Source organism: Apis cerana, linkage group LG14 (genome assembly GCF_029169275.1).
Source record: "Apis cerana isolate GH-2021 linkage group LG14, AcerK_1.0, whole genome shotgun sequence".
NCBI classification, from domain to species: Eukaryota; Metazoa; Arthropoda; class Insecta; order Hymenoptera; family Apidae; genus Apis; species Apis cerana.
In genome coordinates, this window is record NC_083865.1 from 5,219,185 (window position 1) to 5,231,744 (window position 12,560).

At 40.6% G+C, this 12,560-nt stretch overlaps 1 protein-coding gene and 1 long non-coding RNA gene across 6 annotated transcripts in view; one reads left to right on the forward strand and one right to left on the reverse strand.

The window, feature by feature from the left end:
- LOC108000921 (trichohyalin) overlaps positions 1–12,560 on the forward strand; it is a 174,382-nt gene that overhangs the window by 120,220 nt on the left and 41,602 nt on the right. Inside the window, exon 1 of one of the 4 annotated variants that reach the window (XM_062085272.1) lies at positions 8,133–8,410. The exons of the other annotated variants lie outside the window; for them this stretch is intronic. The gene's annotated coding sequence lies outside the window, so the exon portion shown is untranslated. Of the gene's footprint in view, positions 1–8,132; positions 8,411–12,560 lie in introns of those variants that run through there. 4 annotated transcript variants of the gene reach the window in all.
- The window catches only part of LOC114576878 (uncharacterized), a 141,856-nt gene that overhangs the window by 71,050 nt on the left and 58,246 nt on the right, over positions 1–12,560 (reverse strand). The window lies entirely within an intron of this gene.

Sequence of the window (12,560 nt, forward strand, 5' to 3'; positions counted from 1 at the left end):
CTTTAGGAGATTAGGAGATGCCAAGATTAATTGATCGGAACTTGAAGCTCACTTTCGTTGCTCTTATTCTTTTATATTTCGTTCATTTATTTCGCCTCTTCTGTTTACGCGGAATTTCATTTATCCATCGGCCAAATTTAATCGGTTAAAGCACGCGTAAATAGCACATTTAACGAGCTTATTCGCTCGTAATTACAATGTTACAACATAAGAATCTGTTTCACCCAAGAAGCCAAACGCAGTTTTTCCCTCTGCGAATATGGATCAATGACGAATTTCTTGACAATTTTTTGCATTTGCCCTCGAAAAAACTCTCGATCCCCGATTCGAATCAAAATGAAACGAAACGACACGATTGTTCACAGATTGAACCTGCCACCCCAGAATAATTGATCCATCCAATTTGTAAAAAAAAAAATCTCCAAATCAAGATAAAAAACAAAAAAAAAAGGATCTTTCGAATCTCGTAATCACAAAAGTGCCGGAACAGTGCTTCCCTCTCCCGAAATTCCACCGTTCGTCTGTCAAAGCGAACGAAATCAGAGAGGAGCGAAGCGTTTCATCAACACGAAATCATTATCCACGATCAATGTTCGGCTTCGCGCTTTGCATCCTTTATCATGGATCGGATCGATCGGGAGGGGGATAGAGAAGCAGATGCCGGCCATTTAAATCAAAGCTTGCACGCGTCGTTCGTCCACGTGGTCGGGAAATAAAGTTTTCTCCTCCTCCTCCTGCTCCTCCTGGCTGAGGGAGAACGGCGGGTATCCTCCTCCAGTGTTACTGCTCAGCTTTCACGCAGAGCTGAATAGTCACGCCGCAATTAACTCGTATTCACCACTTTGATGTTGCAACCCCCGCATTATACGCGTCGTCTCAATTGTAGCGGTGATCTGAGCCGATGAAAGGATCGCTGACTGCAGTGGCACAGGCTGCAGACACGGCAATGTTTATCGAGCGCGGCTGGATACCTGCACTTCGCCCCCTGAATATTGCCTACCGGGCAACGAAATCGATGTGCAGTTGCACGTTGCGCGGGATCCGTTGTTAGTCCGCCAATTCCGTTCTTCCTATTTCATAGTCAATGCGGGCGGCGCATAGATAATGCCATGTTTACCCGAACAGAATTTCGCTAAATCGATTTCGGCTTATTCGCCCCGTTTTCGGATAAGAATTTTGACGAGAAAAAAAATTGAGAGAATGAAGGAAAAACTTGGTATTGAAATTTGGTATTTTTTTTTTTTTTTTCTTATGTATTTGTATTCCTCTCCTCAAGTTTTGAATTTTACCGAGAAGTTGAAATTTAAAAGTGAAATAGAATTTTTGATCGAACGGAACTCGTTGAAGAGCTCCATCGCTTTTGTTATGTTTGAAATTTCGCAAAGTATATAGATTTTATTTTACTGCCAGGTTTATTTTTAACAATGAATCATTTAGCAATTAGAAAGTTTCTGAAAATTGAGCTACGAGTAAATAATTTCTTCAAATATTTGAAATTTTTCTTTGCCTAATTCCGTCAAACGAACTTTCACAAAATCGATCGATTTTACGATGCTTCGTTTACTCTCTTTGAATAAAGCAAACGTGTGTTTTCTCCCTTCGAGGTGTCATAAAATAAACGTATCAAGCGAAATCTGTCCAGCCGAGCATCAATTTATTCGCTGATTTAGTTGTTACATACAACGAGAGAGACAATTGCATTGCTGTCTGGCGAAGCGTTGCAAAAATTACTGTCGAGTCAAGTAGCCCGGCGCGACAAATTGAAGAGTGCACTCGCTCTGCATGCATCGGTTACGTTGAAAAAAATCTGGTATTATATCACACCTTTATGCTCGTCGACAATTGTATCCCTTTAACATTCCTCTCTTCATCTCTTCTCAATCACGAATTCCTCCCGCAATTATCGTCGAATCCGACGCATAAAGTACGTTCGTATATCCTTTCAGAATATTTACATTCTTTCCTTCGAATATCTTAAATACGATTTATTTATATTCAACGAGAAAATATCGACAGAATTTCGATTAACATTCTTTCCTATTAAATTTTTCGCCGCTAAATTCACTTTCGAAACGCGGATCGAACTTTTAATATTTAAGAAGAGAAATGAAGAAAGGAATCGACTTTGGCTCGAGTTTTACGTGAAAAATAATTAAAATTAATTATTGTAAATATTGTTGTAATCGTTGCTTATTAATCCTGTACATTTTGTAATATAAGCTCATTAAATACAAGCACTATGAATTTGTAGGAATATTAGAGCTTCGTAATCCGTCACGGTTTACAAATTTAATGCGGTATTACGATATTGGCAGTAATAGTCTCTGCACGCAATATCTATTTGTAGCCCAGGAATATTATATTAATCTTGGTCGTTAAACTTGATAACCGATAATTGATATTTCGCGTGATAATCCGGCTTTTCAGTTTTCAAGGTATTTCGATACGGAGGGAGCAGAATTTCCGTAAAATTTCCCCGGCTGACCCCTGTGGTCATTGAAAATATTTTCAAGCGTTAAATCAATTTACCGCGAAGTTTGCGCCGCCGCGTCCGTTTCCCTCCACCCCCTCCCCAAAACTTTTCCCCGTTCGCGACGAAAAATTGGAATTTAAATTGAAATTCAACGTTTCTCCTGCTAACCTTGTTGAGCAACGGCGGCCACGACTCTCTATCCCAAAATTGTGATCTCGATCATTCCGCGAATCCTCCAGGAAAGCAATTACCATGCCCTGGAACGACCACTTATTCGATGCAGTTTGTTTCAAGCGTTTTGGCTCGGGATTTAAGTAGTACAGCCATGTTACTAGTCGTGGCCGGCCCAACAATGACAATCAACGGTTTTTCAAACAGTTTTTCAGACTCGATGAACGAAGCTTCTTAAATTTCACGCCATTTATAGCACACGACGAAAACCTAATTAAATCGAAATCGTTCGAAGACTCTGTAAACAATATCCATATTTTTTCTTTTTTCAAATAGAAGTAGAATTCCACGTCAAAAGTAAATTTAAATTAACAAAATTCGATGATTACCTCTTCGAATCACGAATCGCATTCCACAAAATCAAGCTTCCCCGAGCCCATTACTCCAAGTTACGTTAAACAAACAAAAGTGATGCAAAGCTTGTACAAACTAATCAAGGAATTTACCAGTGGCGTCGGAATTGACCAGTAACGTCGGTTGGGGGTAAAGACGGTTCTGGTAGCCGCATTCGGCCAGTCAGGATCCCAGTTTCACACGTCAGGAACAGAGAGAAGGGGTTGGTCCGCGCAATAGGGGCGAGAGAGGAGAGAAGGTAGACGGACCGTAAAGGATATCGGCCGTGTCCTTGCTCGTGGCACGTTTCCCTCCGCCGACCTGTATCCTTCCTCGCGGAACACGAGGAGAATGGTATATCTGGTGGTGTGCTGGTGCGAGGCCCACTTAATTGCGTCTAGCCGGCATTGCACGTATAATGGGCTAACCGTGCGGGAGACGGTCGACTGCCTTGGCAGATAAGGCTGCCAGAATGGGAGGGAAAGGGGGGAGAGTTGCTTCCGTTACTCGCTTCGTTCATTCCCTCCCCCAAACTTGTCCACTTCGCCACTTAGTTCGGTTACACGAAAACTGGCTTCCCGATTCCGATCTGAGATTCGACCTACTTTCGTCCGTTGAACCATGGATTTCTTAAGGGTATTAAGGTTTTAAGGGTTTATTTTGAAATTCACTGTGTTTTTGATTTAAATTGTGTCTCCATATTTTCATTTATGCAAAAGTAATTTTATTTATGCGAGATTAATTTTCCATTCAATAGTTGAATTCAAATCGAAGATGATCTTGCCTTTTTTAAAGTCTTCCCTGAGTTCCTTTAAAATTATCATAAACTGTGAATTTTTATACAAAACGTGTTCGAGTATTCAATTGATACAATAATACGCGAAATATACGAGAAAATTTTATCTGTATGTATTTTATCGCGACGATATATTGGGAATCGAAAATCATATCGAGATGAACAGAAAAAAACGTTTTAGATAAAAAGTTGCATATTTAACAGTCGTTTCGATTTTAATAAATAAAAAATCCTAATAAGGAATAATTCAATAGTCAAGTTCAACTGCTCGTATTCAGATATATATTAATCAATTTTTAATTAATAAAAATCGATGTGAAAAACTTGGACGTTTATGCAGTAATGAAAAATATTTTAAAAATTCAATCGACACATCGCGATATTCGATCCCCGATATTATCAATGTAAATATTTCATAGCAGAGTTTTACATTCGCGCATGTACAACACCTCCAAAATCGGAAATCTTTCGCAAGAATTTGTTTCGACAACTTTTCAACAATTGGTCGAAGAAGAATAATAACTGAACGTGGCGGAAGAGAGCCACGTTCTCCCTGCCCCTCGATATCCCGCATATTGTTTTGACTCGTGCTCGACAGATTACACAGCGGTTTAAAGGAATGAACAATGGATATGGTTTAACACTCTAGTTTTCTGCGAACAACAACGGTGATGGTTGGGAGCGAGCGTTGGAGGAATTGGTCAGGCGTGTGACCGGATTGTGGCCAAAGCCCCCAAAACCATCTCTCTCTCCCGCATCCCTCGGGGTGCCTGGACGCCTCCCTCACGGCTTTTAATCCACGTAAATGACTGGCCTATCTCACCGCCGTGAACGTTGTTTAAATCCTCGATTTAGCGCTTCTGTGTTCATTCGTCCACCTCCCGTGAAAAAAAAGATACCATTTTTGTTCATACACCGCGACAAATGTATATCCAACATTCCTCAAATTGATAGCCAAATTGATTCGACAGGTTTTTTTTCCACCTTTTTCACGAACGCCCCGTCCTCCTGTGAAAATTTCATCGCACAAAAGCTGTCGCGTGCTATTTTCTTTCTCTCTTTTTTTTCTCCTTCGTCCTTCATTATCTTATTTTTGAATTTTTTTATAACTTTGATACAGGTAAAGTAACGAGCACTTTTTTTATCTTAAATTCTTTCTTTCTCTTATTATTATTATTATTATGTCCAATCTTATAAATCTATGAAACAAATCCACGAGAAATGAAATTACTTGAATCGTATCTTTGAAATAGCTACAATTCATTCGCGAACGAAGAAACGAATTAAATTCCATCGCTTCACTTTCCAAAATATCCAATTATTTATCTCCCCGTGTTCCTCGGGGAAAAATATACTCAAGCAAAATAATAAACGGAAGAAAAATTGAAGGAAAAAACAAGCTAGACATCGGTTAACTCTTAATCGGGTCGACTTCCTTTCCGGATAATCAGAAAGGCAAACAGGTTGTTGCGAGCACGTTGAGATGCAAGGCGGGTAAAAGATCAGAGAGGGTAGCAAACAGCCCGAAGGCGAGTCGGCTCGCCTCTTTATTTCCGATTCTTCGTTCGGCTTGGGGGTTCGAGGTTAAGGTTAGGTTGGCCTTTAACAAAAGCACTCGTTAAGGTGATTAACGGGGGGGGCGATGCCGCTATTACGAGCTTTATTAATTGCTATCCTCGAGTAATTTGCCTCCCTCCGTGCGCGTTGCGGACGAATGGAGGGAGCAGCCGAGGATGGTTTACTGCCGAGTCAGCTTGACAGATTCAGGTGTTTGTCTTTGCGGCGGGCCCTCTCCCCTCTCCCAAAATTTCAGACATCCTGTGTACACACCAAGGCCCGTGCAATAAATATATTTGCGTTTCGTTCGTGGTAAAACATCACGATTACATATACAGGGATATTGCTTCGTTTCTGCGACTGAATGACTGTGATGCGAGCTCTGTCCGAGATTCGTTCGCGTTAAGAAAAGGTAAAAAGAGGAGGAAATTTTCTCAGTTTGGGAAATATCAATGTTTGGATAATGTAAAGATGAAAATTTCACAAAATGATATTAATTAGGAGTTTTTAAAATTTAAAGGAGCATATATATTCTATTAGAAAAAACGTATGTGTTACTAAATTACGTATGATTTTTCCTAAAATTAAGTCTCAAAGGGGAAAAAATTTGTATTCTGTATATACATATATTCTTTTATTTTTCCTTATGATAAAACAATATTCAAAATTTGGAATTCGAACGTTGTACGAAGATCGAAAAAGGGATGGTAATTTTTAAACGTTTTATATCATTATTATTATTATTGAAGAGAATATAATATGCGAGCGGATGGAAACGGGAATGGCAAAATGCGAAATAACACGAAGGCAGCCGTTTCCTCTCTTTTACTTTTCATATTTATGCAAAATCGATTTGATAGTAAGCTCTCATTACTTTCGGGTTTAATCCCCCGTTGAAACGTGTATGCTTCGATTTCTAAATTCGCCGTCGACAAAGGATTATTTTGTCGCGATTGATGGACGGCTCGAAAAGTTGGTGGTTGTGTGTCGTAATCCCCTCGCTTCTCATTCACGTTGTAAATTCCCCTCGTTGGCGGCTATCGTCGTCCCTTTGATCAAATGTCGCAAAAATTTGTTAATACGTATTTGTTTTATATATATATATATATATATACGTCCGTTTAACGCATTCGTATTGCTCGATAATAATAATAGAATTTTTATGATATTTGATCAAAGGGCTGAATCAACGCTGTATCGAAATATGATTCGCAAAGAGCTCGCGGTAAATTCGTTTGAATTTCTGTAAAGATATATTGAGATTTATCCGATGAAAATAATTCATCGATTATTAATTTTCTTTTTTCTTTTTTTACCTCGCGTAAAATAAAATTAAGAATATATTCAAGTTTACAAAACGTTTAGTCTAAATCTTAATTAAAATTTTGAAAGGAAAAGTACGATCCAAAATTTGAATTTTTCTGATTACTCGTGACTCTTTTTTTAATTTGTTAATAGGATTGATTATAATTTGCTGGAAAGATACTTTCGAAATTTCCAAATTGCGTATACATTTTCCTTCCGGTCCTCCGCTGTTTCCACGATTCGACACGCTCCGCCCATCTTCATTATTGCAAATTAGGTGTTTGTGAGAAAACCGCGAAACCGCAGGATGCATGCAAACGTAGATTAGCAAGCGTTTAATGGCGAGGCTAATAGAATACCGTTATAAACGCCACACGATGAGATTCTCTCCCTCAAAATCGTTCGAAACAAAAAAACAACCCTGAATTTCCAAATTCTCACTCGTCGAAACCTATCCACCTATCTACCCATTTATAAAAATTCTGAATCTAAAAAGAGAAGGGACTTGTTGTTTCGCTTTTCCCTCTTCGAGATTATTTTACATCTTTATTATTTTATAAATTTCCCCTTTTTATTTTTTCGTTTCGACGGATGAAAATGAAACGACAATATTTGTCGATGAATAAAAGGGGGAGGGGTTAAAAAAAAAAAAAGAAGAAAAATACACGCCAGGCACTCTGTCTTCGATACTATTGCCACGCGTAGTGCAGGTGGAATGTCATTCAGTGCAAACCTACCCTCTCCCCCTCCCTCGACACTGGGCGCGGCTGGGAATCGTTCAGCCAGAAGCGTAATTGATTCGGAATTATTGCACACGACATTTGTCCGAGCAAGCCGATGCAATCGAGTTATGACGGAAAACTGTGTTATAACGCAGTTTATTCAGAGGGGGAGAAAGAAGCATATAACGGACGCAGAGAGAGAGAGAGAGAGAAAGAGGGGAGGGGGAGGAGAGCACCGGGGTTTATTCCACGGGTATTGTTGCGTACAGTTTATTTAATTATAAAATCGAACCGAAGCGCGGCTCGCTGTCTCGGAAATTGTTTTAACCTTGTTTCGGATGCGCGTTGATTGGCATCGAAGCGGTTTCGCGATTCCCGATTCATCGATGAATCCTAATGTGTTCTTGTCTTACGTGAGAATTTGTTGTTTTTTTTTTTTTTTAAGATTATTATTCCCGATCTCGAAATTGAAAGGACGCGCGAATCGTATAAAAATATATATATATATTTTTTATTTATTTAAGGGATATAAAAAAAATGATTAAAAAAATCTTTTTTTTTATTTGTAATAAAAAATTTTAATACGATATCGGTTCCATTAAACTCGTTCATTCAAAAGATATTTTATTTAAAAAATCTTCTTTATAAAATAATAATAATAATGTTTTTTAACGAACGATACGCCTCGCTTAAAATAATAAAAAAATCACAAAGCGCGATTAACTCGCGAGAATCGTTCGAAAGAAAAGGAAAATAAGAGATAATAAATCGTGCCAAATATTTATATCGCGATAAGCGTTCGAGCATTCGCTTGTGCGAAACGAACGTTCGAATGGAATGTTTATATACAAACGGGGAATACGTACGATAACGTTACTCGAATTTTCAGTCGACAATTTGCACGCGGAGTGTTCGCAACTCGAAGCGAGCGACGGAAGAAAAAGGGAAATGGAGGAGAAGAAAGAAATTATTCTCGGATTAATTATGCGCGAGGTAACGTAAACGTGTCTCCTGTCTTCGCGTGTGTGCTCCCCTCCCCCCTCTTTGTTCTTCCGTCTTCTGTGCGCACGGCTTGGATCGTTTGGAGAGGGAAGGAGGTTAATTTGCTTGGAAATCGAAGAATCGATTCGCTGGATACGGAAGAAAAAGTTAATTACGCGGCCCTTTGCCGCACGATCTATGAATCTTTGGTTTCGCCTTCGAAGGGATCGAACTTGTGTAACGATAAAAGTGTTGTTCGTTCGAGTTAACGACGAGGAAGTTTCCTTTGATGTTTCTTGAATGTGTTATTGATCGTTGGTGAAGCAATTATTTCATTTGGTGTCAGTGTAATAATAAGAGTCGTGTCTTGTTTTGTCGCGGTTGCGTACTCGTTATTGTTAGCGCTTGTTGACAAATTTTTAAGAGGAAGATAATACTTTTGTACCTATAATAATACTTTTCGAATTTCCCTTTTGCCGCAGTTCTCTCGCGAAACTGTGTGCGCAATTAGAAAATTTATCCAAGCATCGAGTATCGAGGAATTCGTGAAGATGAAAATTCAAATTTAATTCACCAACATGATCGATCCGCAAATTTGCATCCTCCTCGTATTCCTTCCTCAAATTTGGCATTTACGTCTATCTCCGTTTATTCGAGATTCTAGACATCGCGAAACATCGTGTATCGCGCACACCTGTGGCAACGGCACTCTTGGACGAGAACCGAATGTATTTCATTTAATCATTTCGTTCGTTGAAACATCTGGCCTTCCTCGACGCTGAATACACACCGATCCGTTCGCACGAGTTCGTTTCAATTTGCTTAATGACGTCGTGCGTAAATTAATGACGGAACTATTTGTCCGTTAGTTAGTTTGTCGGTTAGTTTTTTCCACTCGTCAAGAAAAAAATCTGTCTGCGACACGGCTGCGTGCGTTGCGGCTGCGTTGAGCCGTGATAAAAATTTGCGGATTAATCCACGCGTTGCGTCTCCCCCTCGCGCGTTTTAACATATTGCAATTGATGCGGCACGCGATATTGTTCAACGAGCGAGACCGATTTAAATAGCGTGCGCCATTGTTTCATGCGGCGGGGGATGCAAAATTTATAAGATTTCCACGTAGATAGCGATTAGTAATACGCACGCGAGTAAAAAGCGTTTAATGGGACAGGATCGTTGTAAAGGTGTTACGCGATATCTCTGTTAGAAAATATTACAGGGGATGTTGAAATAATTAGATTATTGGGTTTCGTTTCACGAAATAGAAATTATTATATTTGATCGATTTTTTTTATTTCTACTTCGAAAGAGGATCGGAAAATTAATGGAATCAAAGATTCTCAAGATGTGTAAATTTATAAATATAATTCGAAGAGAATTCGTCGCTCGAAGGAGAAATTTCATATCGCTCGCGTTTCTTCGCGAATATTAAAAATTGAAGAAAAGGGGGAAGAGGGGAGAAGAAGAAAGATTCGTATTCTTGAAATGTAATATTTCAACGAGTCTTCTCACTTCACAAATCGTCTTACTTCGTCTCGAAATCAAAATTTCTCCATCGTCGCCGCGGTATTTCGCGAAACGTGCCCTTGTAAAACCCTGTGCCTCCGTTCACAGGGTTGAAAATACCGTGGAACAGATATCCACGCCTGTACCAGTCGTGTGGATATTATACAGAGAGAAAGTACCATTCCGGCCACGCCAAAAAGGTATAAAGCGAAATAAAGTAAAGTGTAAGCGAGCTTTCCCCCGTGGAGAGGGAGGGGAGGGCGATTCTACTTTAGATTAAATTCCGAAGCAGCCCACCCCGGTTTCGCGCAACCAACCCCCCTCTTCTCAGGAGTCCTCGGCCACCCCCACCCACCCTATCTCGTTTCGGGAAGCAAGCTTTTCTCGCGTCCCAGGACGATTTTCCGCCTTCGTGAGAAACGGTTCTTGCGGTACACGCGCGCATACACGCGCAAATAGCAGCGTTTGCCGCTATTATCGGTCTACGAGGGCAGTGAGGATTAATCAAAGGACGAGTTTTTTCTTCTTTCGGAATATAATTTGGAAGAATCAAATTCGAAATGATTTTTAAGGGAGGATTGTTCTCAATTTTTCTAACTAATTTATCGTTTATGTTTCATTCTCGAGTATTCGAATTTTTGTTATTAATACGTTAATACTCGATGCACGATATTCTCTCTCGAAATTCCCTCTTCCTTCGTTTTGGACGAATGGGGAAACTCGGGGGCGAGTCGTTAATGAAACGAAATATTACAAAACATTTTGCAAACAAAGCCACCGATAATCGGGAAGAATTTCATTTCGAATGCTCGATACTTGTCCCTCGTTCGCGCAAATTACATCCGTTATCGAGACCGACTGTAACAAAATAACAGGAGGGGAGGGGGGCAGGCCTCCTGTGCGATTCGTTTAACAGCGCGAAAAATCAAATCTGTAAATTGCACGGAAACGCGATACGAATCGATATGTTTTTAAATTAAACAAACCTACTCACCCTTCTCCCCCTCCCCCCTCCCCGGCTCGCGCGGTTCAAGCGGTTGAAATCCCCTCCTCCCCACCTCTCCTTCTCTACAACGTTCTCGCATTTTATTTTCCAACGTGGGGAGAGGGGAGGGAGAGAGGACGGGAAACAAAAATACGAACGCGCGGAATATTTGCATAAAAAAGAGGGAGGGAAGGAAGTGAAAATAAAACGGGGGAAAAAAAAATACTACAAAAAACAAATGCATAGTCATACAGGGGGCAACGTATGCGTGAACACGCGTGTCGCGCAAGCAATGCAAACACGCGTGTCGCCAAGAACACGAGGAAAGGCCCTCCCTCCTCGAAAGTTGCACGAGGGATGGATGCACACAGGGCAGAGGAGGGAGGGCGAGGAGGAAGGTTGAACGTGTTACACACGGCGTTGAATAACGAAACACACGAGGGAGGCGGCACGTGCACCCTCCATCCCTCTTCCTGACAGCTCTATCTCGCGTTTATCCGGCGAATCTACCTTCCCGTCTTCCACCAGGGATGCATCTTTCCTCCCCCACCCTTATCAACCATTACTCCCACGGAATACCGAAATCTCTGGATGGATGGACGGGTGGAAGGAAGGAGGAGGCTGGAAGAATTCCGGAGGGGGAGGAAGAGTCGCGCGCCTCTTGTGAATCTTGGAGAATGTACGCGCGGAAAGGGGGAGGGGGTTGAAAGCGTAATGAGCCGTAATCTCGGTGTTCCACGGATTTATTCGAGGTGGAGAGGTGGTTCGACGAATCGCGCGTGTCGAGAATTCGCTATTGTAATATACGAATACGCTGGCTGGTTTGTATTATGGACACGGTTGGCTGCAACTGCCGGTATTTCGGTTTTTCTTTCGGTTTGTTGTCGGGGGCACGCGTGCGCCGCAATTCTTTGCCAATGATCGTTCGATCGTATGTATGGCGTTGTTCGCGGACAATGTCGTCGATGGAACGAATTAAAGTAGCGAGCTATTTTGAGCGATTTTCGAATTTTGTTCTTTTTTTTTTTTTTTTACGCGGAGAAAGATGAATTGAAATTTATCATATCGGTTCGATCGTCGTAAATAGAATTATTGTGAATTATCGAAAGACAGAGAGAGAGAGAGAGAGACTATTCCACGATTCGAACGAGGATATTTTTTATATTAGTCCTCGTTTCATTAGTGGATGAACAATTATTACGCTTTATTTGTCGGTCACCATTACGATCTCGCGAGGAAATGTTTAATCAAAGCATAGAAGATTGAGTGTCTCTTGGAGACATGGCTGCGAATGAAAAAAGATATAAAAAGATAGAAATGAAAGAAATCGTTGATGCACGTAAGAATAGGCGATTGAATAACGCGTATAATCCGCGTAATGATTCGGTCTATTGACTTAGAACAATTTTTCTATTATCGTTGTCATTGCAACATTTTTTTTTCTTCCAATATTAAAACGACTCGTCGATAATTCGAGTCCAAGAAACATTTCACCTCCCTTTCCCTCCTCTCTGGAAGACGTAAATTATTTTTCGTTTTAATCTCGTTTGCCCCGTCTGTTTGGATTCGTGCTCGAAAAAACTCTCGCGGGAAAGAGAGAGCGAGAGAGAGGATTTCAATTTTGCACGAGGCTTATCAAGAAAACGACTCGAATGGAAGAAGCGGGTGCAA